General features: G+C 34.3%; 1 protein-coding gene and 1 long non-coding RNA gene across 5 annotated transcripts in view; one reads left to right on the forward strand and one right to left on the reverse strand.

Moving 5' to 3' along the window:
- The window catches only part of LOC118742403 (matrix metalloproteinase-2), a 523,490-nt gene that overhangs the window by 484,487 nt on the left and 13,508 nt on the right, over nucleotides 1-25,495 (reverse strand). The gene's annotated exons all lie outside the window — the stretch shown is intronic.
- On the forward strand, nucleotides 11,710-14,350 carry LOC118742404. The gene is made up of 3 exons (XR_004993375.1): nucleotides 11,710-11,899; nucleotides 13,977-14,043; nucleotides 14,131-14,350. It is a non-coding gene; the product is annotated as an uncharacterized LOC118742404 (long non-coding RNA).

Consider the following 25,495-nt stretch of genomic DNA (forward strand, 5'->3'; position numbering starts at 1 on the left):
ACTTCGCGGATGCTTTTTCAGTATGAACGCGGTCATTTTAATATGCGCGTAATTGAATTGAATATTTACCAATATACAGTACTTTCGTTGACGTTTATAGTAAGATCAATTACGTTTCTATTTGATTTTAATATTTTTTTCCCTCAGTGTACATCCCGTTGAACTAATCACATGTTTCTTGCCAGCTACCGGCAAGGTTGCTTAAGTAGCTAAAAGGAAATTTTACCCGAGTTGAGCGTTCTTTTGTCGCTGGCTTACAAAAAATGCAGCTAATATTTTAAAAGCAAACATTTTAAACTTTTGTAAATATCTGCTTTATTTTTTTCTTGCGCCATATAGTATGGCTGAAATCAGCGTGAGAAGTTCTTTTGAGCCACATTCTTGGTTTTTGCATAGCTTAACGGTTGGTATTCTAGACTTACGGGTATGGAACGATTTCGGACTCTTTCTAATTGAATATTATAGTATAGAAACAGGCTTGCTGTCAAAATTAATCAGTGAGGCCAAAATGTATAATAGTGCGGTCAAAATTTTTGCCAAATTTATTCAAAAAGGGTATGGTAAACTCCGAGTTAAACATGGCCCATAAAGCCGAATGTATGGCTTAATGTGAACATTATTGGGGGATTCACAACGGTGTCGTAAGTGTCGTATTGTTGTATGTCGTAAACTTTAAAAGCATAAATAAATGTTTAGAGAACTTGAAACCACAACCAACTATTTTTTAACTCTGCGAAAATTCAAAATATGACTTTGATGGTACTTTGCGAACCCCCTTAATATATTTTTTAGACGTTTAAAGTTTACGGCATACACCAATACGACACTTACGACAACGTTGTGAATACCCCAACTATGTATTACGCTAAATGATCGAATGACTTGAAACCGGCTTTAAGTCGATTTGCGCATAAATGTATGGTGAAAACGCACTTTGTATTCACAGCAACCACTAATATTCAATTGAATTTAGTTACATAGTCGTTTATGAAAAATATGGACAAGGGTGATTAAGCGCCTGAGCCAGCGAAAAATTGCCTTTACCCATAACGAAGCAGCGCAAGCGAGGTGTAGCATATACCAGTATTACGCCTACAGCCTCAACCACAACGACGGCTTACATCGGGCAGTAACCTGCTGCATGCACATATTTCCTTGACGAAAGTTTGATGCAGTCAGCTGGAGTCGAGAAAAGGCCGACCACGCTGAACTGGACTGCAGCGGCCTGAATGTGTTGGCCCAGTTCGCGCTAGCGCACCCATTTCGATGCCAATGAATTGAAACGGACAGGAAATTTAATAAAAGTGGAAGAATGACTAAAGCAAAGCGAGCATGGAGCACATGGCTGATGCAAGCGGTACGAGGAAATGAGCGAAAAAGCAGCAACGCATGTGCAGAATGCGCTACGATGCACTGCCACTGCGTTGTCACACAAGCGAGGAGAAATTAAAAATAATTTAAGGATTTCAGCAGCGCGCCCTTTTTCAGCTTAACTTTTTCATCTTTTAGTCTCTTTAAATTTGCAATATGTACATACATATGTATGTATGTAAAGTCGGCTGTCTTGTGTGTTGCATATGGAACGAAAACAATTCGTTCTTATATGCGGTAAGCCACATGCCGCATGTAACAAATGAAAATTTCCAGTTTTAACTTGATTCGCTGGCTGGCGCCAATTCGCAAATGTCTTTTTGTGCATTAAAATCTTTTTAATTACACAAATTAACGCACTTATGCATATTGTCGTTTTTGTCTGCTTTGCACCCGACAGACTGCCGCAAACGTAGGAAAATGCGAAACTGGTTCAACGCGCTTCTTTGCATTTTCACTTCATTTTTTTAATATTGAAATGCATCCCTTTTTAAATTATCTTAAACCTAGATAGCAAGTATAAAATTGTATCCACTGGGTTTTCAAAGAAAGAAATCTCCAGTTTTTATGTATGAATTGCAAACGTTACATATTTTTCAACCAAAATCGCTGGGGTTTTTGCATTTTTGAATAAAGCCCCTCCCATGAGTGGCATGAGTCTGAAGGTATCTGTAGTGAAGCGCAAATTAAAGACAAAACATAGACATTCTCAAATTTTATACGCAGAAGTGTCTTGTACCTAGGCTTTTCAATTCTTTCACGGCTTTTTTTTTCATTTTTAAGGCAAAGATGATTTGTTAATTGTGTCTCTCACTGACTAAAAAGACCAAATTGCATGGTTGGTCCATTTGTACCTACAGACTTAATTTTCTTACAAAATTGTCGATTTATAAAGCAGTTAAAGCCGTTCTTAACCGAATACATATTTACAGGTTAGCTAACAAAAAATGCAACTAACTTGTATTCGAGATATTCTTGTAAGGCATTAAATTCTCTAAAAAATGACCCTACATGTATTTTATGCTACCCTACTTTAAATAAACGTTTATTTAGCTATTTTAGAAGAAAAATATTTTTAGATATTTTGTTTGGCTATGAAAAAAAATTTTAGCTATTTTTAGCAAATTTTTCGAGGAATTTAGCTATAAGCCTGAAAATTATCTGGCAACACTCTCACACTGCAAAAGTGAATTACTAAACTGCGCGCATGCAAGTCGGCACCAGCTGTGGTGCAATTGCTGTAGAACTACTGTTTTGCTGCGTCACTGCGGTTTGTGGAATCAACTGCGATTTATTTTAAAGGTTGTTTTTATATTTCTTTTTTTATTCAAGCCAAAAAAGCATTTCTTACCCCACTTGAATTATTACAATTTTCGGAAAAATATAAATCTGTTGACGAAAAATATATTTTCAATCAGTAAAACGTGTTTCTGCATCATAACATATAGTAATTTATGTATGTGTATACGCACTTGTATAAAAATATATTTTGTTATTAGTATAAAATTATTATTATTTTTTTATTTTTATGGCCTTGTAACAATTATATTTAACAATTTTATTGAGCTTGAGACTGTTTATAATGAAAAATGTTGTGGAAAACCCACAAATAAATTACAAACAGCAGATGTTCAATAAAATTGTTAAATATAATTGTTATACGGCCATAAAAATAACAAAAAACAACTTAAAAAGGACGAGCATACCTTTAAGTTAAATATTCTAAAAATGGACACTTAACCAAACACCACATGGTCAACAGTGTTGCCATTTTACCCGTCTTCCGGCTAGATTTAGCCGGTTGTGATAGCAAACAGCCGGAGAAATTTCTATTTAGCCGGCAGCCGATTTTTAGCCGTTTTGCAGAAAAATTAGCCGTTTTTAGCCGATTTTGCTATTTGCCTTGTTTTCTTAAATTTAAAATATGTATATATGTTTTTATTTTTGACTAAGCGACCCAAAATCTGTTAGAAATGGCTACTAGCCTTATCGTGCAGAAAATTTTCATGTCAGGCAGGGTTGTATGAAATTGGGCCGATTTCGCTTATTTTTATTTTAAACGAAGAAGGGATTTTCTTCATAAAATGTTTGTTATAAATGTCTTAATTTTAAGTGTGACGTTTTATTCGCAAGCTTAGAAAATAAGAAATTGTTTCACTGTTAAGACACTTAAGATGCGTTTGTGTTTGAATATAGTGCCAACAAACAGAATAAATATTGCATGTAGATATTGTCTTCTCAGAAAGCGCATATTCAATTCTGCCTAAATTACAAAGCTTAATTTTTGCCCACTCCCAAAGGTTTAAGGTAAGGGAAAAATTGATATTTTCAAGCACTATGTAGAAATATGTATTTTTTTAAACAAACTTTTTTGCTGAGAACTTATTTAAATTCCAAAAACCGAATGCCAACTTGAATTAAAGGAACCAACACTGAAGTGGGCCCAAATGAAAATAAAAGAGCACAAATTATCGTCGACATAAAAGCCAACCATGTGCCACAATCATATGATTTTCCTAATTGCAAATTCTGGCTGGGAAAATTTTTTCCGGCTCGAATTTGTAACTTCTCCCCAAGAAATAGTCTTTTTATTCGTGATTTATTTAAATAAAACATGTGAAATTTAGGTGAAACATTTTAGCCGTTTTTAGTCGGTTTTATTTGCCAATTTAGCCGGTTCGTCCAAAAAGTTCTGGCAACACTGATGGTCAAGTCTAAATAGCAACAAAATTGTTACCCTTGATTGTAGTTGGGTTGACCACTTAATCTTAAACTTACTGCGATCAAATTCGTTTTACTGCGTTTTATGAATTTTAAGTCTGAACCTTGGTTCGTACACAGGGATGCGAACCCATACAAAGCCGATTCCCTCAATTTTCAAAAAAAATTCCCACATTTTCAATGGTGTTCCCCCACACAATTTTTTCATTTTTTGAGGAAACTTGATTTTCTCTTTTAATAAAAAAGCATGAACTACAGATGATGTGATGCAATCTTTTAATTAGTGTAGCAGAAAAGTACTGCGCTGAATATTTAAGATTGTTCGTGAAATCTGCGAAAATGCTATCACTGAGTCCGATATTACTGATGCAGCATACACTTTGAATACACCCGTTTGTACCAACAATACATACATATCGTCGTTGAAAGTACAAAACCGCGTATCAAGATAATGCAAAACCGCGTATATGAGGTTGAATAAATTATTTGCTAGATAGTACCCTCATATTTCAAAATGGTTCTCTTTTTTACAATGCAATCGCATTTATGGCTAGTATATTTCAGGACGAATGGATAAGAATTGAGCCAAGAGCTTGTGTGAGCAAATTCAATTTTTGGCAGCAAATGTCAGTTACGCGGTTTTGCAGAATGACGATTCGCGGTTTTGTACTTTAAACGGCGATATGTATGTATGCGCAATAAAATAATTTTATACTCAGAACAATACACCCTAATTTGGCACTGAAAATTTCAGATTGTACCTAGTAGCATAAAATAAATTTACCTAAATGATACAGATTGTACCTAAACAAGATTACATCATTCATTTGTAGTTTTTTATAAATTTTACTTAAAACATGAATACAAAAGATGGATGCAGTAAGTCTAGAGAAAATAATCAAATTGCCGTAAGTAACTTCAATAGCAGTGTTAATTTTTCGTAGTGACTGCTCCTAATGCAATGTAAAATGTTTAAGATAATACATAATATGAGTTTTATAATTTCTTTCTCTTGACCACTTTTCTTTAGAATTGTTTATTCTTCAAAATGAAAGCGAAATGAAATGAAGCTTCTCCCGTATCTACAAGTAAATATATTAGCACGGTAAAGGACAAAGAAAAGAAAAACAAAAAATGCATCTGATCAAAAGATGATTGTACCTAAAATCTAGTGACTGTATCTAATGTACCTTAAGTCAATTGTACCCACTTTTTCATCCCTGATTGTAGGGCATTAAATTCTCTAAAAAATACCCTCAAGTTGATTGTCTAGACCAGAGGTTCCCAAATTTATTTTTCTCATAGACCCCTTTCAAAGCTTTACTGGACTCGGTGGACCCTGATGCTCATTTCTAACATATTCCCAAAGTTCATCAAAAAATGTGAAGACTAAATCTAGCGATGAAATTTTGCATCGCGGGTGAGTTCCAAGACTAAATTCAGAGTAGCAAAAATAAAAATAAAATATTTTCTTGTGCTCTATTTATTAAAATATGTAATGTGATTACGCACTTGCAAGTTTTAAAAAACAGAGCCCGCAAAGCCATGAAAGAACTATTTCGCTCTGAGGAGTTATATTTTTAAGAGCAATAAATAAACTCTTTACATGTTCGGCTCACTTATGAATTTGCATGTGATGTATTTGTCAAATAGTTTATTTGTGTAGATGGCATCATTTTTATTTTTATCGCTACGGGTTTTAAAGTGATGCGAAAAATATACACAAAACTTTAAACAACAAACCTGCAAAACTTTTTACGCCAAACTTCAAATTCCGAAACTGACAAAAAAGAAAAGACCGAATCTAAATAAATCGATGATAAACAAACAAACAAGCAAGAAGTGTTCACCTTCTCATCATCTTTAAAGCAGGATGGGCAAATGGAGTTGTCATTTACGCCTATCACAGTCAGGTGTTTGTGCCACGTGGAGTGACCAGTCAGCAGTCCCGTCTTCTCAGTGAAAGGAAAAAACTATACAGACCTTCTGAGATTGAAGGCAACATGAGCTTTGCCCACCTGCATCCACTCGATGGCTATCAGTCATTGCTGAGCGAAGTATCCACCAAGTTTCTGATGGTGGCTTCGATGGTCGAAGTGGGGAGTGCTATAACTGGTTGCGGATCGAGGAATGCTTGGTCTAAGCCAACTGTGGCCAATAAATCAGATGTCTCATTTTCAGGCGCTCCCGAGTTGCCCGCACCCAGAGTAAAGCAAGCTCGTTATCATTACCAACAGAACTTAGTCGAGACTTGCGTTGCCGAACTAGTTTGGAAGTACTCTATCTAAGCTGGCCAATGTCTTAAGTGCAGCTTGGCTGTACATGTAGACACGTAAACTCCTTCCCCTCCAAAAAAAAAATAAAGCTAAATAAATATATCAAGTAGCCATTTTGGTTATTTTCTATGGAAACCAGATAAATTTTCGTGGACCCCCACTTACAACTCGTGGACCCCCATATTTTTTCACGCCAACGTAGACCCCTGTCGAGTCTCCCGTGGACCCCTGGGGGTCAACCTGGACCACTTTGGGAATCACTGGTCTGGACTCAAAAATGTACTTATATACTTACGGGCTATGAAGGTCGAAAAAAGATGAAATATGCAGCTTTAGGACTTTATTATCGGGAATATTCATGCTAAATGAAAAATAATTACACTAAAATGATACAAAATATGTACATATATGTAGAAAATGTTGATTTTGAGGTAGATTTGTCAGAGAAGAGCGAGTTTTAATTTACTTTTTTTTGCATTTTTAAACATTAATATTCCTTTTAATTATTAATAAAGTTCAGTTAACTGCAATCAGGATACTGCTGGCGGTGTAGTTGCACTGCTTGCAAAAGAAATCGCTTTTGTCTTCATATTTCGTTAAAGTTGGATTATAATTTGTTATCGTTTAGCAATATCGTTATCATATTTAATACTCCTAATCGTATCTAAAACAACCAAATTTAGGGTAATTTTTAGAGTATTTATTGCCCTGCAAGAATATGCCAAGAAAAAATGTGTACCTCAAACGGTTCAATACTTACCCAACAAGCATTTCAGTAAACGTTTTTAAAAATAACTTAAATTAAGTTTGCTATAATAAGCGTTAAATAAGCATTTTTAATATTAAGCTTATTAAAAGTTTTTTCAAATAAACCTTTAATAAGTTTTGAGAGCGAATGTTTATAAATAACTTAAACTTATAAATGAAATGTAAATGCCAACGACATGAAGTAGTAAATATAAAATTTTTTCAATCGTAAGTGACGCGTTTTCGTTTTTTAAAATATATATTTAAAAAAAAAAATTAAATAAAACCGATGTGGTAAAAAAAGTCCAATCCAGGACCCGCTGCGCTAATCGGTGGAGCATTCGAGTCTTCAAATGATGAGTTCCCCTTATCCTTTCTTAGTTTAACATTCAATTAAAAATGTATTAAATTTTTTTCAGAAAAGTTCATCAATGAGAATGGCGGCGATGAAGCGGAATATATAGCTGCATCGATGTCGCTTTTCCAATTTGTCAATAACCGCAAGTAATTGAAAGCACGCAACAAGATGTAATAATTAACTTTTTTATGCTTAATTTGTATGTGTTATTGTGAATTTGTATGCTAAAATGTCTATTCCCTATTTATATTTTCGCGACTGTAGATGAGTCCGCCGAAAATTCGCATTTCGTTTAGTTTCTAGATGTTAAGCAATCTATGTATGAGTTTTTAATGGAATATCTTTAAATGAAGGGTTATAAAAATGTTTATAAAAAGCTTTTCAAGCGTTTTATAAACAAAAAATCAACGTTTTGTAAGCTTAATGTTTATAATTGAAAACTTAAAAAAAATTTTCTGTAAGTGTATTTTGCTTGTTGGGATAGTTATAACTTTTTTAATGAAAACAAATTTTTGTATATGTTATTTACATGGAAAATTTCAAACGCTCACTGACACCTTTCAAAATTGGAATAAAAAAGTATTTCCAAATGGGAGAATTTCCTTTTCAGTAAATAGGTCCTTGTAAGGCCATGAATTCATTAGGTTAGATATTTTGAATCACCCTAAGGTACATACATACATATACACATACATAAGTACATATGTATGTACATGTAGACGCAAGCTGCTCACATGCGTATAAGCCGAACTCTTGCTCATTATCTAAAAGCTGGAGCCTCTGCTCCACTTGTCTTGGCACACTGCTAAGATTCCAATCGCAGTGCATTAACCCGCATAAATGTCACTTCAATATGTATATAATTGTTAAATGGAAAAATAAAAGCTGTATATCTTTATGTTTAAGGGCCGGTTGTTCAATGTCTGATTAGCACTAATCGGAGGTGGAAGCTCCGGTTAAATAAAACGACTTTATCGATCACATGCATTATGTCGAAAACGTCGATAATTATGTTTAACCGGCAAGTAGTGATAACCAGACATTGAACAACCGGTCCTAAGTCACAACCTTACTCGTACTTGTAAATATACATCAGACGCTGCGTTCGCGTTGCGGTATTGGATACGTTTCCTACTTTTTATTATAGGCATATTTACTTAAGGCTATATAAAATTCACTTAGGTTCATTTGGCTTAAATAAGTGAAAGAACATTGTCAAAAAACGGTACGTCGACTGATTTCGATCAGGATAGGTCTTTAGTCCAGTACAAGCGTGGCTAAATCGGCTAGCTGTCTGTTTTGGGCCATAATATCATCGGTAAAGGTATGGATAAAGGAGATAAAGTTGTGTCAACCACGTCGACAAATTTAGGCGTCAAAATATCACATAGTGAAAACCAGCCTTAAGCTAGCTTATATGTATACACACATATGTATGTATTTCAGTGTCGGACATTTTTTAGTTTTCCTATTCACGAGTGAATATATTAGGGGTATTCTTCAAATTTTGCAAAGCCGTTGCACGTAGCACGGATTGCATAACTTCCAAACACACAACAACAAACATATGGGAAACACCATTTCCTATCGCTGCAAAATATGCAACGTCGAAACTCATGTATATATTTTCCAAAAAAGCATAGCAAAATAAATGCGACCCTGTGTTAGTTGTTTTGTTGTTGGAATCGCTACATATTTCTCTCATTCCTCTCATCTCGCTGACTTCATTTTTTTTTGCTGTCTCTTGTTATTGTATTTGATACATAATTTCGCTGCTTGCTACCCATGCATGCTACCACTTTGCAATGGGGAGCTCTCGTACTCTTCGAAATTTGGAATAGTATTTTTGCATTTCGTGCAATCCGTGCATCGTACGAGACTTCGAGAATACCCCTATTGTATTTCGCTGCCAAAGTGTTGCACTGTTGCCAAGTTTTGAATTTGAAAAAGCACTAAAACCCAAGAAAAATCGCGTTTTTTCTCGAAAAAAGCAGCACATTTTTATCGAAGTATTTAATGGACTTTGTATGCATGAAAAATTGTATTGTAGGGATGCCGATTCAAATTAATAAAAATCAATGATTTTTCCTCGACGTTCGAATTTACTCTGTTTTCTATAAATATTTTCGTTTAAGCGACGCTAAGATACTTGTTCTTATTTTATATTTTTTAATTTGCAGCTGTGTCCAGCGTTGCCGTTTCGTTTAGATCTAAGCAAAATTGATTAATTTTTCCTGACTGTTTAAATGTTAAAATTTTATTTGTTTTGCTTAATTTTTACTACAATTCCTATCAAACGAAGGCAAAACCCAGAAATGAAGTTTCATGAACTATGTGGTAGTTTGAATTACGCTGCAGTCTCTTATGTTCTTGTGAAATAAAGGAATATAAAGAACTTTTCTTTTCGACAGCTTAACACCTGAAACATAACGAAGTTTGATTTTCCTTTTGTGGGAAAAATATTTTTGTGTCAAAAATGCTGTCTACTCTTCAAATCCCACTCCATTTTGATTATTCTCTATATTGTGGGTAAACATATGCCCTCTCGCTTATGATTGTCACTGTGACATGATTTTGTTTTGATTTTTGTGAAGTTTATTACAGAACTTACGATTGCTATAAATTTTGCCCCTTATTGTTAAGATTTACTGATCTGGTGTCTTCAAACTAAAAACAAAAGCACCAAAAAACGCACCAAGCACTAAACTCTAAAAGTTTGAATGAAGAAAATCACTAGATTTCGTGCGAAAAGCACCAAGTTGGCAACCGTGATTGCTGTTAAGTCAGACGGCGCTGCAACCAACATTGCCGTTTTGATACAGTTGTATCATTTGTGATACTTTTTTTTCTAAATTTTGTGATTTGATACTTTGATACTTTTTTATTCACAAATGCCCCATTTTGATATCTTGGCTGGCAGAAATAAATTTTTGAAAACTATGAATAATATTACTACATAGTTCAAAGGTAAATAACTTTATTCTGTTATTTAATGTCTTAAAATTAAATATTTTTTTATAAGTTTGATTTGGATACTCTTATAAGGAAAATACATCCCGGAATTTCTTTGCACACGCCGTTGTATAACGACCGACGCGAGCCCGATATTGCGCAATGATTTTGTGTGGCTTAGAGGCCTTATAAGTTTGCTTTTCGTTATACAAATAAGCATGCAGATTCTGTTTTTGTTAAGGCAATTAATATTAAATTTTTTTTTATAACTATGGATTTAATTATCAAATTGTATTTATTATTTATTTTTCAAATAAAAGTTAAAATTATATCAGTTGTGTTCGCTTTTGTAACTTTTTCTGCTTGGCAACTGATACTTTTGTTTCAAGCTCGCAGCGACGTTGGCTGCAACACACACTTCGCAATATGTGACAGTGTGATCGTGCCCACCACTGATTTATGTTTATTAGGGTGGTCCAAAGAAAGTAGTGTCGGAATTTCAATGCCTTGACCCCTTACGTTTGTTCTCTATCCACCCTTGTATTTCTTTAAATAAAAAAAGTTAGAGGTCGCTAAAAGCGATTAAGGTTTCGCATGTATTGTAAATGGGGAAAACAATTATTCGTTGAAATATTAAAGAATCCTAGAAAATCGATATTCATCAATCAGCAAACCCTTTAATATAAACTATTTTTTATGGGCCCACAAAAAAATGCAATTGTTGATATTATTAAATGGTGAATTTAACAACTGAGTATTATTATTTGAAGTCTCCTGTAGAGAAGCAGAGTTTGTCAATTAAAAAATACTGACTTTCAAGAGCTCTATACTGTTTCTACGGAAAATAGTTTTTTCCCCACATAATATACATAGAAAACTTTGAGCTCTTTGGGCGACCTGTACGTATTTTTGGATTTAAAAAAAAAAACAAGGCTATATTTTTTCGATATGGAACATTAAAAATCCGACTTTTTTCACGTGAAATTTTGGACCACCCTAATGTACATACTTGCACATATGTACATATGTTTGCCGATATAAATGCACTTGCACACATAAATTCATTTACTATGTACATACTTAGATATGTATGTATGTATGCATCAATAAGTTCCCCACATTGCTCCAAGTTGACTAAAACTGCAAATCTACAGAATTGTTATTGTTTTTCGTACCCGCGTCAATACTCGTTGGCTTACAAAATATGGAAGGCGGGGGTTCGGAGTAGATATTTGATAGCAATGACTGACTTCAAGTTTAGTATTATTGTTTCTCTTTCTGCGCATTATAAATTTTTTGTTTGTTTTATTTTTATAATAAGTCGCTTCCGTTTAGGTAAGAAGTGCAAGCACCGACAAGGCACACGTTCCCAGCACTGAGACATCAAACGGAAACGGGAGTTGAAGTCGAGACACGTACTTTACATTGCTGGGGCGTACGGGCGATAATCTACCAGGAGAATGCATGCATATATGTACTTACATACGTAGTTATCAGTGCACTAGGGCGAGTTAATTTAGACAGGAAGTTTTTTCCACTGTACGGGCAGGGTATAAGAGTTTTATTCTTGAAATTCTAAGAGAATATTCCAAAGAAACCATGGGATTAAAATCAATTTCGAGCTCGCCAATCAGCTAAAATAGGTTTAATTTTCCTTAGCAACATTTTGTTTTCCTGTAGTGCCGTAAAAAAGTGTTTAAATATTTTATTAAAAGAAATGCTATAAGACTGAGTTGCTGCCGCCATAGAACAGAAGAGCTGGCCAGTTCTTCAAAAAAAAAACCAATAATACCAACCACCACCTCTGCGTTGAGTTCCTGGGAGTTCGTCGCAATTCGGCGCTCACCACACTTTAATTCGCATTCGGTGTCATTGCTTGTTTGATATTATTGTGGTTATTGAAACTTTTATAAATGTCGAACACACATTAACATAAGTTTTTTTAATGGGCGATATTTAGGTAAGTAATTTGGTTGTTGGGTCTGTCGAGGAAGTATTCTTCGAATTTCACACAAACCTCCTTCGATTTGCGCTTTTTGCAACTTCAGCTCTCGCACAATTTTTCGTAGGCATCCCTACTATAACGGGTTTTTGGTATAAGGGATTCCAATTCTAGACTTATCTATTACGGTAGAATTCGGGAAAATTTTTGCTTAAGGCTTTGTTTAGGACTAAAATTAATAAAATGAAGATCTTATTGCCAAAATTTTGAAGTTGTTGGAAATGCGCACTCAAGCAAGTTCTTTTACAAGCAACAGTGCACAGGGGATTATTCACAATTTACAACAGAAAATATAAAAGAAATCTCTAAACTTTTGCAAAACTCGGGAGAAAATTTGCATACCAGTCGGCATTTTGAAATTAATAAAAAATCGTGTTGATTTTTGGGAATTTCTCTTTAGGCAGTTTATTCCAAACAAAAAAAAAATTGTCGAGCACACTTTGCACAATCGTGTTCTTTAAGCAGCCACTGCCTGAATTCCTTGTTTAAAACCCATTCGTCATTAAAATAGCCATAGCGTTTAATTAGCTGTTCAAAAATATAATATTGTCTTAACTTAAGTAATGTCGATAATATGCACGTTTCAGTAAAGGAGTATTTTTCAAATTCCATATACATATATGTACATTTCAGTTTTCTAGGCCATGCGGTTTAAAGTTCATAGCCTGACTTCTTTGACGCATGTATAAAGTATTTTGCAATAAAAGCATATTACCTATCTTCCCTTTGTTAGGGCCATGCAACTTTTAAAACCTGGTTTAAATATTTTTTTTTCAAAATGAATACCTAATCTAAAATCAGCTGCGTTGTAGAGATCGGCAAATGGCATGGAAAATCGCGGGTTTTATAGCAGCAGGATCGCACTTTCAAATGTGTCAGGATTTGCTGATTATACCATCGAAAAAATGTCAAGCTGCAGACTGCAGGGGTTCGCAAAACGCGTGTGAGGGAGAAACGATCGCAAAAGGGAGAGAAAGTTAAATTTCGTGTGAGCAAGGGCAGCGGAGTGCGTTAAAGCCCGGTTCAACCCAATATCAAAAAAATAACAACCAAAAAGGTTTTTTTTTCTAATAGCGATCGCCCCTCGGCAGGCAATAGCAAACCTCCATAAAAACAGCTTTTCATAAAAATACAATCGCGGTTGGGAGTCGGCGTAAAACTGTAGGTCCCTCCCCTTGGTGTGATAACATCAAGGCGCACGCCACAATTCGGAGGAGAACTCGGCCAAACAATATAATATGTGTAAATGCCAATCTATTATTATTAGATGATTCGGCAAAGTCCCATGACCTTGTGGAATTTATAGAATTGTTACTCTTAATAATATGGATAATATATATCATCTAACTAAATTGACAACTTGGCGAGCTCGAGACTCGTGGTTACTTCGGCAAATTTGCTTAGAATTTCAAGTAGAATGACCCTATGCCATACCTCCATAGTAAAAAAGTAGTTATCCACCCTAGTATGCACATATGTATGTATGCACATATTTACATACATATTATATGGATACTCGAATGCTTTTGTTATGCCAATTTCTTCAAAGGTAGCAGCGGTAGTAACAGAAGAAGCGATGGTAAAATACCAAAAAGGCACTCGAATCGGCGCAAAATGTACGTACATATGTAATGAACATAGCATAATTCAATAATAAAAGGTTGTATAGCTTTATATCACAAATTTTTATTTTTATTTCTTAGCACCGGATGTCACTATACAACTCCCATGTAGAATCGCTCGCTGATTCCTAAAATCGGTTCTTTCCCGATGGACAAGTTTTTAAGACATTTGTAATTTGCCGTTATTCAGCTAAAAAAAAAAAAAGTGGTTCCACTTAATCACGTATATCTTACGAACCAGTTGGACAATCTTAATATTAAACTAGCGTTCCCGGCGCGCTTTGCTATACCCTACACTTTTCAAGACGCAATTCTAGCTAAATGTATAAATAAATATCTTAATAGATACTAGAAATACCTTTCAATATTCATGAACAAGCGTGGTTTGCTAGCGCATCTGGTGCATAGAAGAATAAATCTGTTAATTACCAACCTTAGAACTGGCAACACATAGATAGTATTTACTCAATGCGTAAAATACATACATAGGCGCAATATAGGAGTAAACCGTTTCTTTTTGTATTTTCAAGGATTAATTACATAGCATTGTGAGGTGATTTTATTTAAACATTATGAATTGATTTTATTTAAATAATTCTAAGTTTAGCCAATTGACCATCACTTCACATGGAAAATTTCCTTCTGAATCGGAATATAATATGGAAACAAATTTTATTATTATTAAAGTATAACACTTTTATAGATACATGAAGGTAAACTTTGATTTTATCAGCTTTGGAAAAGTCCATTCACTAATTTGCTATTCAAGCTGTACTTATATAATACCTTTCATTTAAACGGTCGGAGTCATTTACGACATTTCTTAGAATTTTTCAATATAAAAAAAACAAATTATAAGTGGTTTCAAACTTTTCAATAGGATTCTAAATAAAAGCCATCTTTACTGTAAATAGTTTTATTGTGATTTTTGGTAAAGGCTTCATTCCAACATAAGAAAACTATGTACTTAAAAAAAACCGCTTTGTCCGGTTTTTTCTTAATTTCCTAACAGGTAGGTTTTTCAAGTAACTCGAAACCCGGTTTTAGAAAAAGGCGAATAATCGAACACTCTACTGTATGTTGGATCTATCGCAGCTAACTCCTTGTCGCGATCCCAGTGCTGGAACTTCAGAACATATTTGCAATCTCCAACAGGCCAAAGCCCGCAACATCATTGAAAGAGTAATTGGAGTACTAAGAAATCACTTAAAATGATTGCCAACAATAATTGTCATACACCCCGCAAAAATTAATTCAAATTATTAACGTTAAATGTGCTGAAGAGATTACCGACGACGAACCTGCAAAACAAAACAGTCGTCCCCTGACTACTCATATAACTTCAGGAATAAGGCCCAATTAGTGGTGCAATACCATAGCCTTAGCAATTTTCCGTTCTGATCAAACTTATGGGCAGCTCTGTAAGCGATTATTGGTGGCATACCATAACAACGTAGCCACAACCATAACCGTAGGTATCTATTGCGTTTTGGTTTTTCGCCATAACCATAAGCAGGTCTGAAGCATTTGACAAAGTCATGACTCATGACTATGGCGTTATGGTTATGGCCACTGTTGTCAACTTGGTGTGCCCTCGGCACTAAATTTAGTGCTTTTCTTTATTCAAAACGCAAACAATTTTTAGTTTGGCACTTGGTGCGTTTTTTGGGGCATTGTTTTAGCGTGAAGACACCAAAGCTGTAAATCTTAAAAAAAATGGAAGCAAGATTTGTAGCAAGTGTAAGTCTTGTAAGCACCTTTACAAATGGAAACAATGTAATCACAAAATGGCAACCATAAGCGAGAGAGTATATGTTTGTCTGTTGGCACAAATATGTAGCGGAACTTGCAACCATGGCAGAATTACATTCAGTAACGGCTACGGTAATGGACTCGTGGAAACGTACTTTAAGTAAGCAAGATGAAGACAAAATGTATATTTAAACAGTCAAGGAAAACCTAATCAAGTTTGCTTACAAATTTTAGCAAAACGGCAACGCTGGACCAAGCTGCAAATTAGAAAATAGGAAAAGAATGTTAATGTCGCTTGGACGCAAATATTTAAACATAATAAATACGACCATGGAGGACGAAAGATTGATTTTTAATACAAGCAGTAAAAATTTGTCTTTGTTTGGAGATTTTAGTAGATGATCGAAGTTCACGCCTGCTTTACACAACAGTTTGACCACTATTACATCGTCGGTCCCTACGAAAAGTAGCAAATTTCACTATTCGCATGGAAGACTAGCGCATTTCACTATTAGCGTGGGAGACTAGCACATTTCATTATTCGCGTCGAAAAGTAGCACATTTCAGAATTTCGCGTGGAAAAGTAGCACATTTCACTATTTGCGTGGAAGAGTAGCACATTTCAGATTTTCGCGTGAAATAGTAGCACATATTACTACTTTCGTGGAAGAGTAGCACATTTAGGGTTTAAACCAAATCATAAAAGCATAATTTATATCGGAAATTCAAGTGCTTATTTTATATTTCTATAATGCTATTATAAAACTCATGAAATTCAGACGCTATATAGCGTTTAGTGATCATTTGCTGGAGATCATCCACTTTTCTTTTTTTTTAAGGCATTTTTCCTCTTTAAGCTTTATGCAATTCATATTGTTTTATGGTTAACCATTGAAATATTGTTTTCAGTATGTTCAATTTCAATTAAAGTAAAGTTAATTTAAAAAAAACCATGTAAACCCACGCTTAAAATTTTGTAGAAATCTTAAAAAAAATCAACTAATTTTCATTCTTATTCAAATTTATTTACTCAGAAGTGTTAAAATTTGTTTGAGTATGAAGCTTTATAGCCGATTCAATTTTAGTGTGATAATGTGCAAGTTTCAAGAGCCTTAAAACCTTTGATTCTTTTTGTCGCATTTGCTACCATATAACGAATAAACACAATTTTTTATTTTTTAATATTTTTATATGGAAGAAAACCGCAACAACAGAAATTTTTAGCCACTTGAAACTTGCACATTATTGCAATAAAATTGAAATGGCTTTAAATCTGTATACTCAAAAAATTCTGAGAAAATAATTTTGACATTTGGATGAATATTTTTAGATTTTTTTAGTTTTCTACAAAGTTTTAAATTTGGGTTTATATGGACTTCTTCAGAGAATAAACTTTATTTTAATGAAAATTCTTAAAAATAAATAAATAAAATTAAGTGGAAAACAATATCACTTTGAAATGAGCTGCTCTTGATATGACTGCATGCACATTAGGGTGTTCCAAAAACAGTAAAGTCGGAATTGTAATGCTCTCACCCCCTAGGATTGTTCTATATAGAAAAAAATGTACCCCTATTTTTTTATATTAAAATCAAAAAATATTTAAATGTCGCTCAAAGCGCTCGAAGTTTTCCATAAAAAAAATATCCGACTTTACTTTTTTACATGCATTTTTTGGACCACCCTAATGTACATATATGTTTCTCGTATTTATAAATAGATTCCCTGAGGAAGACGCGAATATGCGCCAAAACAAGTAGGAGGAAAATAAATGTTTATTCTATTTGTAATAAAACACAACATTAAACTCTCAGCTTAGTCGAGGAGAAATAATTATAACAAACATGCATGTTTGGTTTTTGTACGGCTGCTAGTACCACTTTATATGAATTGGCTACTCTTCTATGCGAGAATTTGAAATGTGCTACTCTTCCACGCAAAAATCTGAAATGTGCTACTCTTCCACGCAAAATTCTGAAATGTGCTACTCTTCCACGCGAATAGTGAAATGTGCTAGTCTTCCACGCTAAAATCTGAAATGTGCTACTAAGCTCTCACTTAAACTTATGCGGGGTGTGTTAGTATAGAGTCTGTAATACAGACTAACATCGGATAGATATCTAAATGTGCATTGTTTGCTACCGGAGGCTTTTTAAAATCAAAAAGACCAAAAACAGGGAATGGGTCTGGTGGGTAACGAGGACTAGCGTTGGCACTTTGCAACGATCGTAGTAAATTTGCTACGATTTTTAAAATTTTTAAAATTTGCTACCCCACTACGCTTTATCCTATGTACGCTTTTTATACATATTTCATTCAACTTATGGGCAGCAACTATTGTCACTAAATCACTAAATATTACTAGAAAAATGTGGTAAATAGTAAATGTCTTCAAGATCTAAATGTATACTCTTACTGCAAATTGTGCAAGAGGCGTCTGACCAATATAAATAGGCACCACCAGTCAAATTTTCGCATAACAGACTCAATGTCCGAGAAAGATACGAAGTTGCACAAATAAGTCACAATGACTGCCGTGTAGAACTACTTCCACGATAGATTCGTTGCCACAGATAAACAGCGGCTCAACAGAGGCAAAAGGTTAAGTTCGCCTCAAATAAAGTAAATTTTTCTGGTATTTTGCTACACAATCGGTTTCGTGAGGTGCCAACCCTGACATTAAATTTTATTACGTTAAAGTGCACATTTTAAAACGCTAGAAAATCGCGTTGATTTTCAATAATTTATTGCGCTGACGATGTTGAGAATTTTCTACCATATAAAGTATACTACGACAATTTTTCCAAAAATGTTTAATAAAAAATTTAAAACTTGTAGGTGTAATTGTTAAAGTTTGTTGAATTTGTATAATTTTTGTAAGATGTGTGAAACTTGGATTTATGTGGTGCTGGTTATGCGGGCTAGACTTTTATAAAAAAAAAACTATTAACATTAAATAAACAAAAGAGAAATAACCAAAACTGGCCATAATGTCACTCAACTTAATGAGCTGAGCACAAGTCTATGTTTATCTAAGCAATGTTGACCATTATTTTTCTAGTTCGGGAAAATAAGAGTTTTAAGTAGATATAATTGCCGATTTTTATCTGTTGCCACTGTATATACATACATACATCCATGTGCACATGCTCACTGAAAATAAATGCCTTCAATTGTTGCTCGAGTCTGTTCAGTTCTTGTATTCCATTTCTATTTTTATGTGTTCTTCTATGTCTTGATTTTCTTCTTCTACAGTGGCTATGATTTTGCTTTCTGGCTTCTTGTTTGTTGATTGCGGTGTGTCTTAAGTGCATTTGATAATCGAAAATAAAAACAAAGCAAGTGGTGAGCACTAGTGCTACTGGTTTTGCCACAGTGCCAAAGGGGGCCATTGAGCCGGCAATGCAACGCGGTTGCACAGACTTTGACTCCAATCGCGTTGAGCTTAATTTGAGATAAAAAATTGAAAATGGTCCCAAGTATGCATATGTATGTATGTGCGTTAGAGTGGCTATAACGTTATTTTAAGGTCGTGAATTCAAAAGTAAAAATTTCAGGTTGGAATGGAGTAATCAGGAATTTTTTTTGTACACGATTCGGTAATTCCGGGTTGATCACATAACTTTTGCACCAAAGAAAATAACAAAATTTTTTATTTTTTTTTTTACATTTTTAGATAATATAACGGTATCGATTTTTCTTTACCAAAAAGTATATAAAACTACCTATCCAAAGAAGTATAGAAAATTGAAATAGGTTAAAAAATCACGACACGCGATAGCACGGCCTAAGGAGGGCGGAAAATGTTCTTTTTTCGTTTTTTTCTTAACTACGTCTCCAATTTTATTTCAAATATTCTGGCTGAGGAGGGAATTTTTATGTGGGATGTATCCTTCTTTCGGTAGTATTCGACACCTTAGAACAAATATCTCGAAACAATTTAACAGCTCTATCTGTTGGGTTATTTATGACTAGAAAATTCGTTTACGCTTTTTGTCAGGCCATGTCGAAGTATCGATCTGTAAGTAAACCATATGGCTTTGGAGACGAAGCGGTGCATATGTATGCATCTTCACGAAATCACTAATATCTCTATTTTCGAACGACTTTATTTGTGCAGCTGTTACAGACAATCGGAATAATACTGTCTCTTTCATGTTCGTCATCCAGAGATTTGACCATATTCCACTTAAATTCAAAGGGAAAATCTCAGAGCAACAGTCACTTTTGACAAATACTATAAATAGTTTCTAGTGGTGCACAGCAAGGCATTCGAAGCTCTTTCAATGAAATATAAAATCGCGTCATGAATGAATCTTAAATCGTGGCGGGCTGCGTTTACAGCGTTCAGCATCCGAACCAATAAGGAACAAATTTACGCGTTATGAAAATGCAAATGTTTCGAATGTATTTCAATTCGGATGCGACCCTTATAGGGTTTGTGTTCACCAATAAAAGGAAACGAAAGCTGGTGGTGGTGGTAGAGTTCCTCGTAATCACCGCGGGCATGGTCCGATTTTAATGCTTTAAGACAAAGGTGGTTGTGTATCTCTAATTCGCCCGCCAACAGCCTTCTTTATATCGATGATTTTTCGAATTTTAGCTCGAATATAGCCTTAATTTGGAAATAATGAGGTCGCAGAAGAAAAAGTGAATCGCAACCTAGTATAGTTTCAACTAAATACACCACGCGCCCTAATAATTTTCAGCTTTAACCAAATTATAAATTTTTTATTTACTTGCATAGGATAATTTCAATTGATTCACCTACATGCATACATAAATTTACGTTACCTGACTCATTAAATTATGAAACACCGAAAAACTTTTTTCACGTTTTCTGCAGTAATAACAAGGGCCAGTAGATTAAACTTATCCTTGCTCTTCAATTCTGGAAGCTATGTTGAAATTATTTACATACACCAGAGCAGTGTTGCCAGAACTTTTTGGGCCGACCGGCTAGATTGGCAAAAAAAAGCGGCTAAAAACGGCTAAAATGTTTTAGTGAAATTTCACATAGACTCTGGCAAAAAACGGCTAAAATGTTTTAGTGAAAATTCACATGCTTTATTTAAATAAATCGCAAGAAACGAAAGATCATCAAATGAATCACTATTGTATATATCACCTGAATTCATTAATTTTAAGAGATCGTCATCTACAGTAAAATTATGGCAGCATTTTTCTTCACGTTTTAAACCGTATCTTATACATAAAATAGCGTTTAACGTTTTAACGCACATTGGATTTCTTTGCTTAGTTTTTATTATATTCATTGAACTAAATATTCGCTCTACTTCTGCATTACTTATAGGCAAAACAAGAAAACTAAAAACTAGGTTGGAAAGGTCAGCAAAAGGGTTTTCTCCTAGGGCGTTTCGAAATTGATAAACTTCGGCCCAAAATTTTACAGTTTAGTCTAAATTACTCCAGGTATGTAACGTTAACCGTTGCCATGGCATCTCTATGGATGTTATTTCGTCGGCATTATATTTGTGTTTTTGTTGCTGTAGTTGAACAAATACTTTTGGTTTAATTACTCTTAATGCATTTCCAACCGAAAAAAGTCGATTTTTTTTAGTGTGGCAATATTTGTAGGGAGGCGTTGGCGTAATTCCTTTATTAAAGTGATAATAAAATAGCGACCATTCTCTCGAATTATTTTCTCGGCTTCGTGGTCAAAAGCGTTTGTGCTTACTTTTGTTTTTAAATACTCTTCAAAACTGTGATAAAACTGAGGAAATGAAGCAAGGTATGGTTCCAACGGGGAGCATATAGGATCAAATGTGTTCGCGCTAATAACCACTAGGGAGCATAGATGCGAAAGTAAAACATTGAGTTCATTAAAAATCTTCATTGGGTCTGCATTATTGCTTTCGAACAACTTGTTTACTTTTTGCATCTGAAAATTAGGCAAATAGTAAAATCGGCTAAAAACGGCTAACTTTTTTTTACAAACCGGCTAACAAATCGGCTGCCGGCTAGATCGAATTTTCTCCGGCTAGTTGCTATCAAAACCGGCTAAATCTAGCCGGAAAACGGCTAAAATGGCAACGCTGCACCAGAGCTTCGGTTTTGTCGTTTGAAAAAACTTCTAAAGTATCAACACATAGTTGTTGCAAAGGAAGTTTTATTTTTGTTCCTTAATGTGAACATTTAGAAATGTATGAACGATTTTGACGCTTTCTTTAGTCCAAAGATTTGATGCCAAACCCGGAACCACTCGGCATCACCGGATGTCGTTCTAAAAAAATGGCATGCTTATTTCATTTCCAACCTCACATTTTTTCGACCGAAAAATAATGATTTTCGAAAGTCGGTCCGATGTGACTACATATATACCCACATATTTGGGTACATATGTACTTCCAACCCTGTATGATGCGAAAGAAGCAAAACAGAAGCATAAGCGAAAGATTATGACAAATGTGATAAAAATTATGATTACTTACACACTCTTAAGCAAGAATCTCCCTGAGGTAAAATTTAGAGACAGTCTAACAAAGCTCTAGTTCCGAGCTACATATATCAGAACTATCTCTGAACTAGTGTAAAACGGATGCAGAACGGGATAGTTGGAACTTGCGGTGTATATGTGCAAATGCTCCCCAGTAGCGAAAATGGTCAACGGACTGTCCAAAACGGAACCGGTTAAAAACTAGGTGCAAAGTAATGCACTGAGCGACGATTTCCACCGCCATTGACATCGCCGTGTAAAACTCGACAGTTGAATGCATTGCTTGGGTGTTGAGCTAGAACTAGAACTGTCGGCAAAAGGTATAGTTCTATGCTAGTTCTGAGCTAGTCAGATTTTTTGCAGGGCTGTTAAATGCACATACATATACATACATATGCATAGGCACGTATAAGTATATACATAAGTGTGTAAATAAATAAATAAATCGTAAAAAGTGCATAAAAGCATACACTCAGAAAAAAATCAGCTAAGTAAATACATTTTTCTCAACACAGGATTACACTTTAAAAAATCCGTTTAAAAATGCAACTATGAATCGAGTATATTTATACCCGAGCGCACTTGTGCACAAGGGTATTATAACTTTGTTCACATAACGGTTGTTTGTAACGGGTAAAACGAAGGGAGATAGATATAGACAAATGTATACATAAATGAACAGACTGAAAAGAGAAATCGATTAAGCGGTGACTGTCTACCCGTCCGTCCGTTTGTCCGTCCGTCTGTGCACACGATAACTCGAGTAAAAATTGAGATATCTTAACGAAACTCTGTACGTGCACTTCTTTCGGGCGAAGGGCGCATGGTATTCAAAATGGGTAAAATCGGACAATCACCACGGCTACCTCCCATATAACGGTAATTTTCAGAAATACGAAAACTGCGATACTTATTTTAGTAATTGCTGAAGATTATTCACTCAAAATTGATATTTACAATAACTTTTAGACGAAAAATTAGAATATTATAAATTTTTGGAAAATGGGCGTAGCCACGCCTACTTACGGTTGCATGTGTATAATTTGTAACCGCTGCACCAATTTCTTCCAAACTTAGCACAGTTGGTGACCTTACTACAGCATACTAAATGGCCGAAAATTTTTAAAATCGGACAATAACCACGCCCTCATCCCATATAACGGTAATTTGGAGAAATACGAAATCTTCGATAAAGTAGGTAAATATTAGAGCTAATTTATTCAAAATTGGTGCTTGCAATAATTCTTTAGCAAAAAACACGTTTATGATAAAGTTTTGGAAAATGGGCGTGGCACCGCCCACTTACAATCAGCTATATGTAACCGTTATACCAATATGTACCAAACTCGGTATGGCTATTGTGCTTGCCACATAAAAGCAAAACGTTGAAAATCATTGAAATCGGACTAGAATTACGGTCACTTTTCATATAACGGTAAATTTCAGAAATGCTTGAAGCTTCGATATTTCGAAATTCGAGGACGCTAATTCATTCAAAATTGATACTCCCTTGAAAAGAAGTAACATTATTATGGAATTTTGGTACCGGTAGTTTTCGGAAAGGTGAAAACCATATATTTAATACTTGCGCCGGGTATTTAACGTTCGACTCCGCCCGAACTTACGACTTTCTTACTTGTTTGAGTATAGATTTTTCAGCGCAAAACGGAGACATTCAAAACTCATGGCAAATAGTAAATGTAATATTGAAAAATGCACTAGGCGTTGAGAAAAATATGTGCTCCGCATTGGAAGCAAACTGTAACAATTTGAAATCTGTCATTCGTAATTGTCTAAAAAGTAATATTTTAAGTTCTTTTCCATTTTGCTCTTTCAGCAATTACTAAATTGTTCTTATTTGTTTACATGCATATATAAGTACATATTAATTACACATTAAAGAATGAAATAAGACTTTTTACAGTTGTGTGCAGTTCAAAATATTGAAAATATAGTAAATATTGTCTGAATAGATCTTTGCGAGAATGGCTTCATAATACTGATTTTTTTGATAGCACACTGACAGACTAAAACATAAGAGGTTGACATTAAGCGTTACCGTTAGATAACATTCTTCATAAGGCTCGTTGAAAATGCTAAATACATGAAATAATTTTTGTATAATATACGGTCATGAATATATCGTCGCTGAAATAAAGAAACAGTGTAAATGCCATATACTCCATTATTCGATAATCGTACCTTTGTATAGACAAGCCTTTAATCTATTAGAGAAATCTTTAGTTTTCTTAAATATCTTTTTGGATCACGAACTTATTCGCGAAAAACGAAATTTCATAATAACAGTGTAAGTACTACAATTGTTTACAAATAGTATATGGTGCACTTGGACTATTTTTACGAAAATCCCAAAGAACTTCTTGTAATATTAAAATACCGTTAGAATATTTTACTTTCACAGGTAGCTTCAAAATATAAATAATAAAATAGTGTAATATCAACACACATCAACTAAGTTTGCAACCAATATAAAATCGTCTACAATGATTTCATATAAAAATGTTCATAGATAAAATAGTGTATAAGCAGATGCTTTCAGAAAATGGGCTGAAATGGCATATCTAAGTAAACATGATACAGAATTTTTTGTGAATTAACAGCTAAGGAATCAATAAAAAGTGTGCTGTATTTAAAAAATATCAATATTTTGAATAAGAATCGCACAATTAAAGTTTAGATTTGATTGATTGGATTATAAAAACTTCTAATTCGTTTTTCTCAAAACTATACTTTTCATGTTACACTACTTCATTATTCCAGCGACGATGTGTATATGAATGTATGTAAAGGATTTTCAGATTTTCAGATCTTTGGGCAGTGCGGTTAATGAATTTTTAAATAGATACTCAAAAAAATTTTCAAAAAATTTTCGTTTTCTACTTGTAACTCTTTAAGCATTTGAGAAAAATGAATCAAATAATAATTTAATGCTTCCTCAATGGATTTCAAACAATTTGCTGTATAATTTATTTTTGTGCGTTCAATTTAAAAACGTACGTTTTTTAGCGTTAAATCACATGGTTCCCGAGATTTTCCCATATGCAAAATTGCAAAATGAGTACCAAACGCATAGTGACGCTGTCGGGGAGCAGTGTTACCTAAATATAATTACATTTCGAGCGAGAGCCTACAGAAAAAAGTGCTGAAAAGAGCATAAGAAGATAAATAAAACATTTTAGAGCTGAAAAAGAGCAAATTTTTGTATTTTTTGGTAAT

Source organism: Rhagoletis pomonella, unplaced genomic scaffold (assembly GCF_013731165.1).
Source record: "Rhagoletis pomonella isolate Grant_MI unplaced genomic scaffold, Rhpom_1.0 Rhpom_scaffold_00007, whole genome shotgun sequence".
Classification (NCBI taxonomy): domain Eukaryota; kingdom Metazoa; phylum Arthropoda; class Insecta; order Diptera; family Tephritidae; genus Rhagoletis; species Rhagoletis pomonella.